At 48.3% G+C, this 16,035-nt stretch overlaps 1 non-coding gene across 1 annotated transcript; it reads left to right on the forward strand.

The window, feature by feature from the left end:
- The first annotated feature begins 8,839 nt into the window (after positions 1-8,839).
- Positions 8,840-8,946, forward strand: LOC122475480. The gene has a single exon (XR_006295180.1). It is a non-coding gene; the product is annotated as a U6 spliceosomal RNA (small nuclear RNA).
- The last annotated feature ends 7,089 nt before the right edge of the window (positions 8,947-16,035 follow it).

A 16,035-nucleotide genomic window follows, 5' to 3' on the forward strand; every position in this document is an offset into this window, starting at 1 on the left:
ATACTGTCATGAACATCTTTGTGCAGAAAGCTTTTTTTTGCATATAGGATTGCATATAGGATTTTGCATATAGGATTATTTTCTCAGGACAGATTCTTAGAATAAGGATAACTAGATTAAAAGATAAAAACAGTTGTGACTATTGCCGCATTCTGCCACACTGCCTTGCAAAAGGTTATCAGTGTGACCGCTTGTCATCAAAGTATGAGAGCATGCTGTCATCAGTATGGGTAGTCTTTAGTCTTGTTCTTTTAATCTGTGCTAGTTTGATAGGAAAGGAAGGAAGGAAGGGAGAGAGAGAGAAGAAGAAAGTCGGGGGCAGGTGGACGGGCCCCACAAGATTTGGTGACTAATGAGGCATGGAGAATGGCAGCCCCAGAGAAGCCGAGGGTGAGTCTTAGGCTGTCCACTTGGGTGGATGCTGGGATGGACAATTAGGAGGAGAAACTGGTTTGAAATAAAGGTAATGATTCAGTTTCGGCTTCTTTGAGTTTGAGGCACATGCGATGTCAGAGTGTCAATCCTGTTGACACATCTGAAGCTCAGACAGGAGACAGGTTCCAGAAGGAAATGGCGGCCATAGCAGCTCCTGATCCCGTAGTGGAGTGGAATGGTGCAGTGCAGAGGGCACATTTCAGGGAATCCAGGACCCCGCTTTCCATCCTCTCGGCTCCCGTCTGGTTTCAGCTGCAGCTGCAGCGGACAGTTCCGTACAAGCTCCGGCTCCCCTGGAGCTGCCAATACAACTTCAAGTGCACTCCACACGCTTCTCCCTTCTCCAGCGCCCTGGCTGCGTGCTCGGCCTGCACTCAAGTGCCACCTGGAAATGTAGGGAATTCGTGCCCCTGCGGACACCCTCCCCCAAAGGACGCAGGAGCCAATGGACCCGTGTTCTGCCCCCATCCTTCAGGGAGATAGTTTGGGGAGGCATTCTGTACACTTCACCGGAGCCCTGGAGGAGTCGGCCCCTGCTACAGGCAGCGGCAACCTCAGTAATGCATCCTTACGCTCCCTGCCCCCTCACTCCTGCCTCCTGGGATCACAGCCCAAATAAACTACTTGCACCCCGGTCCTTTTCTCAGACTGTGCTACAGGAGGCTGCAGGACCCCCTGGCCTCCACTCTCTTTCCTGCAAGGCAGACTCCTCACTGGGCTGGGCAGCTTTACCTTCTTCCTCTGGTGGGGCCGGCTTTTGGGAGGGCAGGCAAACAGCTGGGAAAACAGCCTGTTGGTGAGGAGAACTTGTCAGGACCCATTGGTACCTTGGTATCATTAAGAGTGACAGGTTCCTGTCTCTCCATCTGTACCATGTTGGACACAGAGGGGACCAGCCCTGTTTTTTTCATCAAGGATGGTGGCACCCCCGGGCAAGTGTTCAAGAAATTCATTTTACTCGTTTGCTTATCCCTATATCTATTTATTTATCCACAATTATTTAGCAAGCACCTACTGTTTGCCAGGCTACGTTCCCAGTGAAAAGCCCTGGGATCCCTTCCCCAAACTCTGGTGATTCTTCTCTTGGCCACCCACGAAGGGAGCCGTGTTTACGCCACACAGGACTCCTCTCTGGCCAGAGGTGAATTCTGACCAAGCTGGACAATGAGATTCTGTCTTGGGCATATGGACCTGGGACAGCAGAACATTGGTCAGCAAGGTGATGGGGATGGAACAACAGAAAGTGTCCCTCCAGACAGGGGTGACCATTTCCCGTGTGCAGAAGTGGGCAGAGAAAGACAGGGTGCAAAGGGAGAAGCAGAGGGAAGAGGAGAGGAAAGTACATGTTTCTGCCCTGGTTCCAGATCCTCCATGTGCCCAGTACCGGCTGCACACCCTGCCCTCTGATCCCATGAAAGATTCCTATATCCTTCTCAGGATGCCTCCCTCTTCCCATAAGCAAATTTGTGTCCGTTTCTGTTACCTAAGAGCAAGCAGGCACCTGGGCTTCTGTTCCTTTCTCCCTAACCCTTTACCTCTCCTACCTCCCCCCATCATGGTTGCCAAGCACCTGGGCCTCACTGATCAGAAAGCATCTGAGGACCAGGTCAGCGGAATGACTTGGGGCTAGGGATAGCCCATGGCCTGCCTTGCAGTGCACTCACTCTCTGAGCCTGAGTTCCAATCCCCCCGCTCCCAGTCAAGTCTTTTGAGGAGTCTACATCTGGCCTAAGGCCCCAAAGTTCACCATAAAGAAAAGAAGGTAGGGGCAGAAAGACCCTTTCTTTAGCAGGCTGATCGAGATTTACCTGCACATTACTGAAATCCTGACCCTAAACTCTCTCTACAGAGCCCAAGTCTTTATAAAACAGTGTTCTGGAAGGTGTATGGCCTCAATGCTCTCCATGGATGAGGTCAAGAAAGGAAGGCGGGTCTCCAGTCCAGGACTCTGCTCTCCTGGCGGGTGATCAATGCCCCTGCCATCTTCCCTGCTCTGTATAGCCTCGCTTGCTGGTGAGCAGGGCCTCACCCAAACCCAGAACAGCCTTTATCGTCCTCTGAATGTCATCCCATCCCAGCCTCACCAGTGCAAACCGATCACCTGTCCTTGCCCAACTGCAACAGCGCCACCTTCAGGCCATCTTGGACAAATGTATTTTCTGAACCCCGCAGGGATTACAATCCTTTGGGCAGGGAGGCGGGATGGCAGGGGCTGGGTTTACGTTGCAAATTGATGGCGTTGGGCACGTCTCTAAGCCCTGTTATAAAATGGGCATGGCAATAGCTTGAGGAGTGGCTATGACGACAACGTAAGATGGTCACATATCACACTCAGAATGCGCCTAGCACCCAGCCAGTGCCCAGTGACCGGTTCTCAGGTTCAATGACATGCTTGCTGCCTTGGTGTGAAAACCACCAAACAACCAACAATTTCTGGGTCTTATTAAAAATTTATAGAAGTCCTCGGCCCCCTTTTCTGTCATTCTTTGCTTTTTTGCTTTGGATCTCAGAGGCAGAGAATTCGATTGCTCACGTGGTCAGTTCAGCTGGCAGTCGTTATTGGGCACACATGGGTCCTCTTGTGTATTTGCTTTGTTTTTGTCTTTTCATCTCCCTTCTCCAACTGCCTCCCTTCCCTTCCCCCTCTCCCCCCAGGCAGACATTCTTAGGTTGTCAGTGTTTGAGTGTGTATGACCATGAAAATATATATTGCAACATATATAAGTAGTATTTGCCAGACATCTTTTTTGGCATTACATTTTTACGATCTGCCTGTGTTAATACACGTCATTCTAATTCATTCCATTGAACTGTCTGCATGATGTTCAGCATTTGCATACGCCACCTGTGATTTATCTATCCCTTTATGAGTCGGCTTTTTGGTCGTTTCCATCCCTTGACTATTACCCGCAATGCTTCGAAGAACATCCTTGGGCAAGTCTCTTTGCCTACTTGTGTGAGAGATGTTTTGGAGTATGTGCTCAGAAGCGGAACTGCTGGGAGCGCCCGGGTGGCTCAGTCAGGTGAGTGTCCGACCTTGTCTCAGGTCATGATCTCATGGTTTGTCGGTTCGAGTCCCGCGTCGGGTTCTGTGCTGACAGCTCGGAGCCTGAAGCCTGCTTCTGATTCTGTGTCTCCCTCGCTCTCTGCCCCGTCCCCACTCATGCTCTGTCTCTCTCTCTTGTGCTCTCAAAAATAAATAAACATGTTAAAAAGAGTGGAATTGCTGGAGTGTGGGGTCTATGCTCTCCACAATGGCCCCACCGGCTCAAACTCCTACTAGGACGAGGGTTCCTATGTCCCCGCGTCTTTACCAGGGCATGCCCATCTGGTGGTGACAAAGTAGGGCTTATGGACAGCTCCTTTTGCTGTTCTGCAATGGCTGTCCATCCTGGATGTGCTGCAGATGGAATTGATGAGGCCTACTCTGTTACCTTTTTTTTTTTTTTAAGTTTTTTAAATTTATTTTTGAGAGAGAGAGTGAGAGTGCAAGTGGGGGAGGCACAGAGAGAGAGGGAGACCCAGAGTCTGAAGCAGACTCCGGGCTCCAAGCTATCAGCACAGAGCCCCACGCAGGGCTCGACCTTGTGAACCGTGAGATCATGACCCGAGCTCAAGTCAGACACTCAACTGACTGAGCCACCCAGGTGCCCCTACTCTGTTACCTTTTAAGACAAGTGGCTCCAGCCGCTGGATGTGCCCACACCCCATCACTTGCTATCATCCAGGCACAAGGCACCAAGTTGATCAGAGCCAGCTGAATAAGGGATGGCACCTGAGGCCAAAGACATACCAAGGTGAGTGACCAGCCCCAAGATGGACCCACAAACTCCATCCATACTGAGAGTGCCAAATCGACCCATCAAACGCAGCGTGCATGCCCCCCACGTCTCTCTAGGAAATAGAAATGTGGGGCAAACAACAGTGATATAGGTGCTTTTGTTTGGACTGCTGTCCTGAGTCCCCATTAGCAATTTTCTCTGTGGTCCCTGAGGCATGAGGGGCCAGCGAAGTGTGAGACAAACTAGAGTCTGGGACTGGGTGGCGGTGTCCCCTTCGAGCTCACATTTCTCTAAATATCTGAAGTGACTTTGCATATTAAGCTTTCTGAGTCATGGGCTCAGGAGTCAGAATATCATGGGTTCAAGTCCCAGATTAGCCATCTCCCGGGACTGTTCCATGCGAAGCCTCAAAAATGGTCATCTATTGTTGGTAACAATTCATAAGTCAACATGCTCTACTTTAACAATAACACAAACGACTCCCAGAGAGGTCGAGCCACTTGCAGGAGAGCAGAATTCAAACTCGGGTGTGTCTGTCTCCGTTTGTTACCATTTTCTCAGCAGCCTGACTTCACTGACTGGTTCTCTGCCAGGACCTTGGGCTGCATCCAGCACTGGATGCCTTCAGGAGTCCTCTCCAGGGTGGGGAACGGCCCCCAGGGCTGTCTTGGCACACGTCCCTTAGGGGGTGGGAGGCCCAGGGCAGGCCTGGGCCCAGGCCGGGCTACAGGAGGCTCCCAGGTGTGGGGGAAGAAGGCGTCCTGGCCGTTCTCCAAGCACTTTCGGAGCCAACCCAAGGGAAACCCCAATTCTGTCAGTGCCTGTACGCCTGGGGCACAAGCATTGGAGACATTAAATATTAAACATATCGGCTGGCTTCCAAGCTTGGTAATTAAAACTCTTATTTCATATTTTACAGAGGATGGACGGGGAGGTCATGAGGCTGCTCTAAGAGGTTTCATAGCTCCCTTGTTCACAGACGAAGTGGCTCTTCTGAGAAAAACCTCCCTCTCACTCAGGACCCAGGCTGCCCTATTTATAAAGTGATTTCCTGAGAGGGTGGGGAATGGAGGCCTGGAGGTCTCTAAGGAGGCACCATTCAGGGCTCCCAGCAGGGTCTTTCTACTTCTCCAAAATGGGTCTGTGTGCCTAGGAACCTGCAGAGGGCTCGGCCTCAGGCTCCTCACCCCTGCTGCAATGGCAGCCTGGGAGCTGGAGATGGCTCTAGAAATGGGAAGGGAGAGGAGCTCCAAAGGGGGCGGACTGGAGGGAGGGCTAGAGGGAGGGGAGCCTTCCCTTAGCCTCTAGCGCCATCTGCTGACCAAGTGCTGAACTGCAGCTCTCCCAGAGGCCCGCTGGAGACCAAATTCTAGCTTGCTTTGCTCAAGGACTGGGAAAAGAGGGATCAAGGAAAATCAGACCTGGTGCTTCAGGGAACACTTTTAAAGCAAAATTTAGACTTGTGAATTGTTCGTGCCATCATTCACCGGGGTCAAGGACATGGACTTGGATGTGTGTGGACATAACAGGATGTGTGTGGTCATTGTGGCCTGTCCTTTGAGTGTTCATTGTGCTGAGCACTGGCCTACATGATTTGCACCGGTTAGCTCCCTGTGGGTGCTGTTCTCACGTTGCACGCCCATTTTACAGATGCAAACTTAGGCTGAGAGAGGACCCCAAAGCCAGATGACCCCCCTGCCCTCACCTCCAGAGTCAATCTTTATTCAAGGCCCCTCCTTTCCACCTCCAAACAAACCAAGAGCCCTCTTCTTTGTCCCATAGTCATTGCTACCTCAAGCACCTCTCAGCTTTCCTTGGGCCACTGCAAAAGCTTCCTACTGGGATCTCCCACAAGGATTTTGATGCCTCCCACCTTGCCCTCTCTAATCTATTCTACACAGAGAGCCGTTATGATTTTAAGACGTGAGTCAGATCACACCTGTCCCTTGCTCGAAAACGTTGATAGCTTCCATTGCCTTTTAACGTTTTTATTTATTTTTGGGACAGAGAGAGACAGAGCATGAACGGGGGAAGTGCAGAGAGAGAGAGAGAGAGACACAGAATCGGAAACAGGCTCCAGGCTCTGAGCCATCAGCCCAGAGCCTGACGCGGGGCTCGAACTCACGGACCGCGAGATCATGACCTGGCTGAAGTCGGTCGCTTAACCGACTGCGCCACCCAGGCGCCCCTCCATTGCCTTTTAAATAAAATCTAGGGGCACCTGGGTGGCTCAGTCAGTTAAGCGTCGAACTTTGGCTCAGGTCACGATCTCACAGTTCGTGAGTTCGAGCACCACATGGGGCTGTCTGGTGTCGGCGCAGAGCCCACTTCAGATCCTCTGTTCCCCCCCCCCGCCCCTCCCCCACTAGCTCTCGCTCTGTCTCTCAAAAACAAATAAACGTTCAAAAAAACTTAAATTAAATCTAAGCTCCTTGCCATACTCAAAAAAGCCCAAAGAGTCTGGAGGGGTGCCTGGTTGGCTGGGTTGGTAGAGCATGTGACTCTTGATGTTGGGGATGTAACTTTGAACCCCATGTTGGATATAGAGATTACTCTAAAAAATTAAATCTTAAACAAAAAGGAAAATCTTAAAAAAAAAAAAAAAAAGCCCTAATGGTCTGGAGGTTGGGTTCTCACCAGCCCCATTCATACCCCTCTCCCCTTCTCCCCCTCAGTGCTCCAGCCATGAGGGCCCTCAGTTCCTCAAACATGCTAAGTTCTTTCTGACCTCAGCCCTGTTGCCGAGGCTGTTCACTCTGCCCAGGGGGCTGTTCCCTTTACTGCTTCTCCCCTAATTGAAAATTCTCTATGTCATGGGCACTCTTCACAGAGGTCTTAGAGGTGGCCTAGTTACATCTTTCCTTGACCAGGTCACATCAGATGTAGCCTCACGGGATGCTACATCAGGATGAAGTAGAGAACCAGGAGGTTGGCTAGTCATATAAAACAAAACAAACAAACAAAACAAAAACACACAAAAATCCACTTGAATTGGCTAATACCCCAATTCCATTTTTCATACACTGAAAATCAGAAATCCTGCCAGAGCCCAGACGACATGGAATCAGGAATGAGAGATCCTCTGGGAAATGAGTGGCCCCTCCTCTTCTTTCTCCCCTCCTCCCCCCCCCCCCCCCATCTAAAGACTTTCAGTTACTGGAATACAGATAGACATATAGTTCAATGAAATAGAATTGAGAGTCCAAGCATAAACTTACATGTTTATGGTTAACTATTCTTCAACAATGGTGCCAGGACAATTCAATGGGGGAAAGTTTAACCTTTTCAACAAATGGTGCCGAGACAACTGGACATTCTACATGCAAAAGCATGAAGTTGTACCCCTACCTCACACCATATACAAAAATTAACTGAAAATTGATCCAAGACCTCAAAAGAAGAGCTAAAACTATAAAACTTTTTGAAGAAAATGTAGGTATAAATCTTCATGACCTTGGATTAGGCATTTGTTCCTTGATAACACCCAAAGCACAAGCAACTGAAAAAAAAAAGCGGGGGTGGGGAATTGGACTTTGTCAAAATTAAAGCTTTTGTGCTCCAAAGGACACCATCAAGAAAGTGAAAATATTTGCAAATCACATAAATGATAAGGATATAGTATCCAGAATATTAAGAATTGTTATAAATCAACAATAAAATGGCAAATAAGCCAGTTGTAAAATGGCTAAAGGGTCTGAATAGACATTTCTCCAGAGAAGTATACAAATGCACAATAAGCCCATGAAAAGATGCTCAACATCATTAGTCACTAGAGAAATGTAAGTCAAAACCACAAATTACACCCACTAGGCTGGCTACAATAAAAAAGACAAAAAACAAATGTTGGCAAGGATGTGGAGGGATTGGAACTCTTCTATCCTGCTGGTGGGAATGTGAAATGGGGCAGCCACTGCAGAAACATTTGGCAGTTCCTCAAAAACTAAGCACAGGGGCGCCTGGGTGGCTCAGTTGGTTAAGCGTCCAACTTCGGCTCAGGTCACGATCTCATGGCTTGTGAGTTTGAGCCCTGCGTCGGGCTCTGTGCTGACAGTTCAGAACCTGGAGCCCGCTTTGGATTCTGTGTCTTCCTCTCTCTCTCTGCTCCTCCCCCACTCATGCTCTGTCTCTCTCTCTCAAAAATAAATCTTTTTAAAAATTAAAAAAAAAAAATTGGGGCGCCTGGGTGGCTCAGTCGGTTAAGCGTCCGACTTCAGCTCAGGTCATGGTCTCGCGGTCCGTGAGTTCGAGCCCCGCGTCGGGCTCTGTGCTGACAGCTCAGAGCCTGGAGCCTGTTTCAGATTCTGTGTCTCCCTCTCTCTCTGCCCCTCCCCTGTTCATGCTCTGTCTCTGTCTCAAAAATAAATAAACGTTAAAAAAATTAAAAAAAAATTAAGCATAGAATTACCATATGACCCAGAAATTTCACTTCCAAGTATATACCCAAGAGATCTGGAAACATGTGATGTCCACGCAAAACTTGTACATGCCCATGCTCTGTGGCAGCGTGATTCTTAATAGGCAAAAGGCGAGCAAATGGCTTTTAACAGATGAATGGATAAACAAAATGTAGTGTGTCCATACAATGAAATATTATTCAGTGATTTTCTTTAAAAGTACCAATAGTGCTCGCTTCAGCAGCACAAATACTAAAATTGGAACAATACAGAAAAGATCAGCATGTCCCCTGCACGTGGATGCCATGCAAATTTGTGATGCATTAAAAAAAAAAGAAGTACCAATATATGTGACAACATGAATGAACCTTGAAAGCCGTATGCTAAGTGAAAGCAGTCAGACACAAAAGGCCACATATTGTATGAGTCCATTGATGTGAAATGTCTGAAACAGGCAAATTCAAAGAGACAAAAAAGTAGATTAACAGTTTCCAGAGGCTCAAGGAAGGAAAGGATGGGGAGTGATTGCTAATGACACGGGGTTTCTTTTGGGGGTGATGAAAATGTTCTGGAATGCAATAGTGGGGATGGTTGCACAACTTTATGAAGGTGCCGGAAACAGTTGAATTGTGCACTTTAAAAACATGAAGCTTACGGTATGCAAATTATATCTCACTTAAAAAACAAAACAAAACAAAAAACTCCCATGGTGCCCGTGACTTTTCACCATCTAACCCTTGCTTACCCTTCCAGCTCTACCTCTGGCTGGTCCTTCCACTGATCCCTTTGCTCAGAGAGGCAGAAACTCTAGGAATTATTTTTTTTTTTTTTTAAGAGAGAGCATGACTGGGGGGAGAGGGGCAGAGCGAGAGGGAGAAAGATGATCTTAAGCAGACTCCATGCTCAGTGCAGAGCCCAACGCAGGGCTCGATCCCAAGACCTGGGACCATGACCTGAGCTGAAATCAAGAGTTGATGCTTAACCGACTGAGCCGCCCAGGTGCCCCTAGGAGTGATATTTTAAAGAAAGGATTTAATTTTGAGATTTGACCTTAGACTGTAGACATGAACGAGCAGATTTTCTTTATTTCTTTATCTTTTTAATTTTTAAAGGTTATTTAAACCCAAGTTAGTTAACATATAGTGTAATAGTGATTTCAGGAGAATTTAGTCACTCATCACTTACATATAACACCCAGTGCTCATCCCAAAGAGTGCCCTCCTTAATGTCCCTCATCCATGTAGCCCACTCCCCCACCTCCTAGTGTTCTGGATTTAAGAGTCTCTAATGGTTTTTCTCCCTCTCTCTTTTTATCTTACTTTTCCTTCTCTTCCCCTGTGTTCATCTGTTTTGTTTCTTAAATTTCACAGATGGGTGAAATCATATGATATTTATCTTTCTCTGACTGATTTGAGCAGTTTTTCTGAGTCTGGGCCGGCGTCCACATGGGAGCCTCAACAGCGCCAGAGTAACCTGGCTGCTGCTTCATCCCCGCCCTCCTAACTTCACAGAAAGTTCTAGCAGAGCCAGCCTGTCAGAGGGGCATTCTGAGCAATGCAGCGTCAGCTTAGCTAAGCTGGCTCAGCACAGAGCCCCCCACTGCTCTTCTCACACGCTCATCCAGACTCAACCCTTAAATCTCAACTGCCAGCACACGGTGTCTCTGGCCCTTCCTCCAGACTTGGGCGGGTCCCTCATCTGGCAGCCATTCAGTCCTGCATATGCGTCTTTATGTGACTGTTTTCCCGTGGACGGCAGTAAAATGACTAGAGCAATGGGCATCTTCTTCTATTCTAACAAAGGTGTTCATAGGCTGTCACAGGGCCGGCTGTGCTTCCTTTCTCTCAAGGGATGGTGGTTCTTTCTGGACCTTGGGCCCCAGTTGGCAGGGACCACATTGGAACAACTCATCGTGGGGTCCCCAACATTTAAAATGAGGCCTGGCACACAGCAGGCACTCCATGTTTATAAAACAAAGGACCAGGGACACCTGGGTGGCTCAGTCGGTTAAGTGTCCAGCTCTTGATAGCGGCTCAGGTCATGATCTCGCAGTTCGTGGGATCAAGCCCCACATGGGGCTATGTGCTGACAGTGTGGAACCTGTTTAGGGTTCTCTCTCTCCCTCTCTCTCTCTCTCTGTCCCTTCCCCACTTGCACTCTCTTTCTCTCTCTTTCAAAGTAAATAAACATGAAAATTAAAAAAAAAAAAAAGGGGGGGGCGCCTGGGTGGCTCAGTCGGTTGAGCATCCGACTTCAGCTCAGGTCATAATCTCACTGTCCGTGAGTTCGAGCCCCACATCGGGCTCTGTGCTGATGGCTCAGAGCCTAGAGCCTGCTTCTGATTCTGTGTCTCCCTCTCTCTCTGCCCCTCCCCTGCTCATGCTCTGTCTCTCTCTGTCTCAAAAATAAATTAAAAAAAAAACATTTAGGGGCGCCTGGGTGGCTCAGTTGGTTGAGCATCCGACTTCAGCTCAGGTCACGATCTCACGGTCCATGAGTTCGAGCCCCGCGTCAGGCTCTGGGCTGATGGCTCGGAGCCTGGAGCCTGCTTCCGATTCTGTGTCTCCCTCTCTCTCTGTCCCTCCTCCATTCATGCTCTGTCTCTCTCTGTCTCAAAAATAAATTAACGTTAAAGAAAAAATTTTAAAAAAAATTTAAAAAATTGTTTTAAAGAGTAAATAAACATGAAAAAAACCACAAAGTTATAAATATCTAGGAGACAAAACAGGAGTAGCAGGATGATGGTGGAGCTGGGGGCCTCAGGCAGACGGAAGAGGCTGCACAGCAGGGTAGGTCAGAACACAGGTTCAACAGCCAGGCTCGCAGCTCAGTCACTTACCAGCTGTGTGATCTCCAACAAGTTACTTCACTTCTCCGTGCCTCAACTTGCTCATCTTTAAAAAAGAGATAAGGGGGGCACCTGGGTGGCTCAGTCAGTTGGGCGTCTGACTCTTGATTTTTGGCTCAGCTGGTGATCTCACAGGTTGGAGAGTTGGCGCCCCACATCAGGCTCCAGGCTGACAGTGTAGAACCTGCTTGGGATTCTCTCGCTCTCCCTCGCTCTCTGCCCCTCTCCCACTAGAGCACACGTGTTCTCTCTCACACTCTCTCTCAAAATAAATAAATAAATTTAATAAAAATAAAAATAAAAAGAGATAAAAATAGCACCTCCCTCAAGGGGTTAGTAGAAGAATTCATTGGGCTAATGTTAGCAAAATGCTTAGTAGTATACAAGTGTTTGTTGATAGATAGATAGATAGACAGGTAGATAAATGAAAGAAAGGCCAATCATTCCGTTTCTCTCTCAAAGCCAGAGTGAAAGGCAATCCCTCTAGGGAAGCTGCCGCTGGGGTTCCCCATTTGAGCAGCTGGAAGGCAATGTGGCACTTCTCTAAAAATACAGAGGTTTAAAGCACCAAGACAAACGCCCACACTGGTACGAACATCTAGACTAGAGGGTGTTGCATTAGCATACTGTTAGTTAAGGAATTATAGCTCTTAGGGTACCAGCTTCTGCACAATAAAATGATTTTTAAAACAACATTTTAAAAGGCTGATTAAAACATAATGCTCTGTTTAGTTACTGCCACAAAATGTTTCATTTGCAAATGATAGCCTAGCGGATTTAATTTACTTTCTGCTGACACCCGTATTAGATGTGATGGACCAGGCAGGCTCGGCAAAGGCTGCAGGCTGCAGGCTCCAGAGTGGCGGCGTGGGGATGTGAGCTGGTGAGCATTTTGGGAGACAGTGGCAGGACCAGGCCTCCTCCCACCCCTGGGCCCTGAGGGCCTCCCAGTGGCCTGCACACTAGTCTTCCCCATGGAGGACCTGGGGCTTGGTAGAACACCACGTGCTGAGAACACAGACTGAAAACTTGTTTTCCCGGGACCAAGTTCAGCCAACTGATCAGTGACCTTGCTCACATCATGATTTAAAAAAACAAAACAAAACAAAAAAACAAGCCGACGTTTACAAACCCGGAGATGTCACTTAAAAGTCTGGCTGTTCTGATACTTGGGGAAAATGGGAAAAACCAGCAGCACTGCACTGGTGTCGTCATGGCAACAAGAAGCTGGCATGTGAGAGGTCACGTGCTTTCCAGTTTGTCACAGTCCCTGCCATTCCCACTGTCTCCCCAGCCGCCAAGTCCAAGTTAGGGGCCTCCTCTCTGCGACCACAGCCCTTAGCTCCCACGCTGTACCGAAACTGCCTTTTTACTTCTCTTTTCCTGCTATACTGCAGACTTCGTGAAGGCAGGAATTGTGGCTGCTCTGCTCCCCGCTAGATCCCATAGCCTGGTGTGGGGGCTGGAATATTGCAGGCCCTCAAAAAACATTTACTAACTGCATCAATTTCCTATTGCTGCCACAACAAATCACTACAAATTTAGCAGCCTAAACACCACAAATTTATTATTTTAAAGCTCTGTAGAGCCATCCTGTAGAGAGAGGGTAACGGTCAAAAGTCTATCTGACATGGATCTCACCCTTCCTAGAAGTTCTAGGGGAGGATCCATTTCCTTGCTGAGGTTGTTAGCAGGATTCAATTCCTTGCAGGTTATGGGACTGACGGTTTGCTCGCTGGCTGCCAGCCAAGGACCATTTCCAGCTTCTGGAGGCCACCCACATTCCTTGGCTTGTGGCTGCCTTCCTCCATCATCAGAACTAGCAAAAGCGGGTTGAGCCCCCTCTAATGCTTCAAATCTCTCCTTTTTCTTCTTCCACCACATCACAGGCCCAGGCAAGAACGTTTTTCACTTTTAAGGACTCATGTGATTAAATTGGGTCCACCCAGATAATTCAGGTTAATCTCCCCACTGCTGGGTCTTCAACCATCATCACACCCTCAAAGTCCTTGTTTCCACGTAAGGTAACAAACTCGTGGGTTCTGAGGATTCGGACGTGGACATCTTTAGGGAGCTGTTATTCTGCCTACCACGCTAATGAATGAAAGTTATTGAAACATCAGCCGGATGGAGAAACAAGCAGGAGAGGGGTACCCGGCACAGTGTGCTACCTGCTGACAGGAAGGTGGAGGAGTGAGTTAGCAGTCCACTGGGAGGGTGGGGACTTATGGGAGGCAGGAAAGGAAGACTTTTCTCCATCAAGGTAAGGATTACAGTACAACCCTCTGGGGCCAATGAGGAAGCTGGGTCAGGAAGAATTAAAATCCCAGGCAGAACAGCAAGGATGTGGGTTTAACTTCCCTTGGACTAGAAATTTATCTTCCCAGTTATGAACCAGATTTCAGTTAGACTCCTGGCCCTTTAATGCAAATATGGTCAGGGGCACCCGGTGGGGGGGGGGGCTCAGTCGGTTAAGCGGCTGACTTCGGCTCAGGTCAGGATCTCATGGTTCATGGGTTCGAACCCCACGTCGGGCTCTGTGCTGACAGCTCGGAGCCTGCTTGGGATTCTGTGTCTCCCCTCTCTCTGCCCCTCCCCCACTCACGCTCTGTCTCAAAAATAAACATTAAAAAGAATTTTTTTAAAGAAAGGCACTTAATTGTATAGGAAAACTGAGGAAATCAGAGCATGAATAACAGGAATCAAAGAACAAATAAAGGATGAACTTATGTATAGGATGAAGTTGGTAGAAAAGAGGTCAAGCCATGGCAATCCATGTGATTTGTAAGGAAAAAAAATGGGTACTCGACTGTAGAGCACAGTAGATTGAATGGTGCTGAAAGGGATAGTGTGAATAATGAAGTACTTTTTACGAACTGCTTCCAGAGCAGGAAGAGTTACATTCTGAGATTAGAGGATGTGGACCAACGACAGAATTAAGACCAAAGAAGCAAAGAAGTTAATGGCAAAGAAACCCTCAACCTCCGAGAAGCAGAAAGAGTAGATTCTCCACAGGAGGAGGACTGGCTGGGCCTTGTCCTGACTCAGGTACCTCATGAGGCACCTGCTCCTTGGGATTCTCCTGGTCATCTCACTCTTCTCACTGGTTGCACCCCGCACCCTTCATAAAGTCAAGCCCAGATACTCCAGGCTTAGAAGATGGGCATTATCAGCAAGAGAGAAGAACCTACAAGGGCCTAACTGTGTAAAAGTGTGTGTGTGTGTGTGTGTGTGTGTGTGTCTTAAAGGAAGCCAGTCAGTTTCTTTGCCATTGAAACAGTTCTACAGGGGCGCCTGGGTGGCTCAGTTGGTTCAGTGCCCGACTTCAGCTCAGGTCATGTTCTCATGGTTCATGGGTTTGAGCCCCCCAACGGTCTGTGTGCTAACAGTGTGAAGCCTGGAGCCTGCTTTAGATTCTATGTCTCTCTCCCTCTCTCTCTGCCCCTCCCCTGCCTGCTCTCTCTCTCTCTGTCTCTCTCAAAAATAAAATAAAATCATTAAAATACAAATATGATCAGCTGAAAAGCATCACCTCTTCTCCCGTGGAGAGCTCAGGGTGCTTCTAAGGCACCTGCAAGTAGCCAGGGTGTACCTCTCACTAGTAACCCCTGGATCTAAGTGCCAGGTTATGCTGAATTTGTGCTATTTCTATCCCTGTACCTCGCTGTCTCCAGAGGAACTTGACGGTTCCTTTGATGTACACACACACACAGACACACACGCACACACACACACACACACACACACACACCACTCCTGCAGAGCCTTTGTGAGTCTAACAGAATTTAAAATTTTTTTTTAACATTTATTTATTTTTGAGACACAGAGAGACAGAGCATGAACAGGGGAGGGGCAGAGAGAGAGGGAGACACAGAATCTGAAACAGGCTCCAGGCTCTGAGCTGTCAGCAAAGAGCCCGACACGGGGCTCGAACTCACGGACCGCGAGATCGTGACCTGGCTGAAGTCGGACGCTTAACCGACTGCGCTACCCAGGCGCCCCTAGTCTAACAGAATTTATTGAAAGACTAGGATGACAGGGGTAGGGGTGGGGGGGGGGTTGGTTAACATCACAAGCATCCAAGCCAAAAAGTCCTTAAATTCACATATTAAATGTCCTTTATCTTAAACGAAATTTCATGCTTCCTGCATCAGAGATTTCTCTGTAGCCACACCACAGAGCCATACCGTCATGCTGTCTCCTCTATCCTTTCCTTCTTGCTCTTTACCCCCCTCCGCTGGATGGGCCCCTCTGAATTCTCCCCATTCTGGGATACAGAGTAATGACGATATGTTGTGCTATTGGCCCTAATTCTAAACCCCTCCCTTATCCCTTTACCAGGTGAGTTTACAGCTCCCGCCTCACTAGAAGTGGGGTGCACTTTCCTACCCCCTGACTGTGGGCTCAGCCACACGACTTGCTGTGGCCCGTGGGATGCGAAAGGAAACGATAGAGGTAAAAAAAAAAAACAACAAGAAATGTGTTTGCACGGTGCAACCAGTTGCATGTCTGTATTTCCTGAGAAGCGTTTCCCCTGGGTCGCTACTGTCCCTTCAGCCAGGCGCAGAATGAAAAT

The sequence above is a fragment of the Prionailurus bengalensis genome, chromosome D4 (genome assembly GCF_016509475.1).
Source record: "Prionailurus bengalensis isolate Pbe53 chromosome D4, Fcat_Pben_1.1_paternal_pri, whole genome shotgun sequence".
Classification (NCBI taxonomy): domain Eukaryota; kingdom Metazoa; phylum Chordata; class Mammalia; order Carnivora; family Felidae; genus Prionailurus; species Prionailurus bengalensis.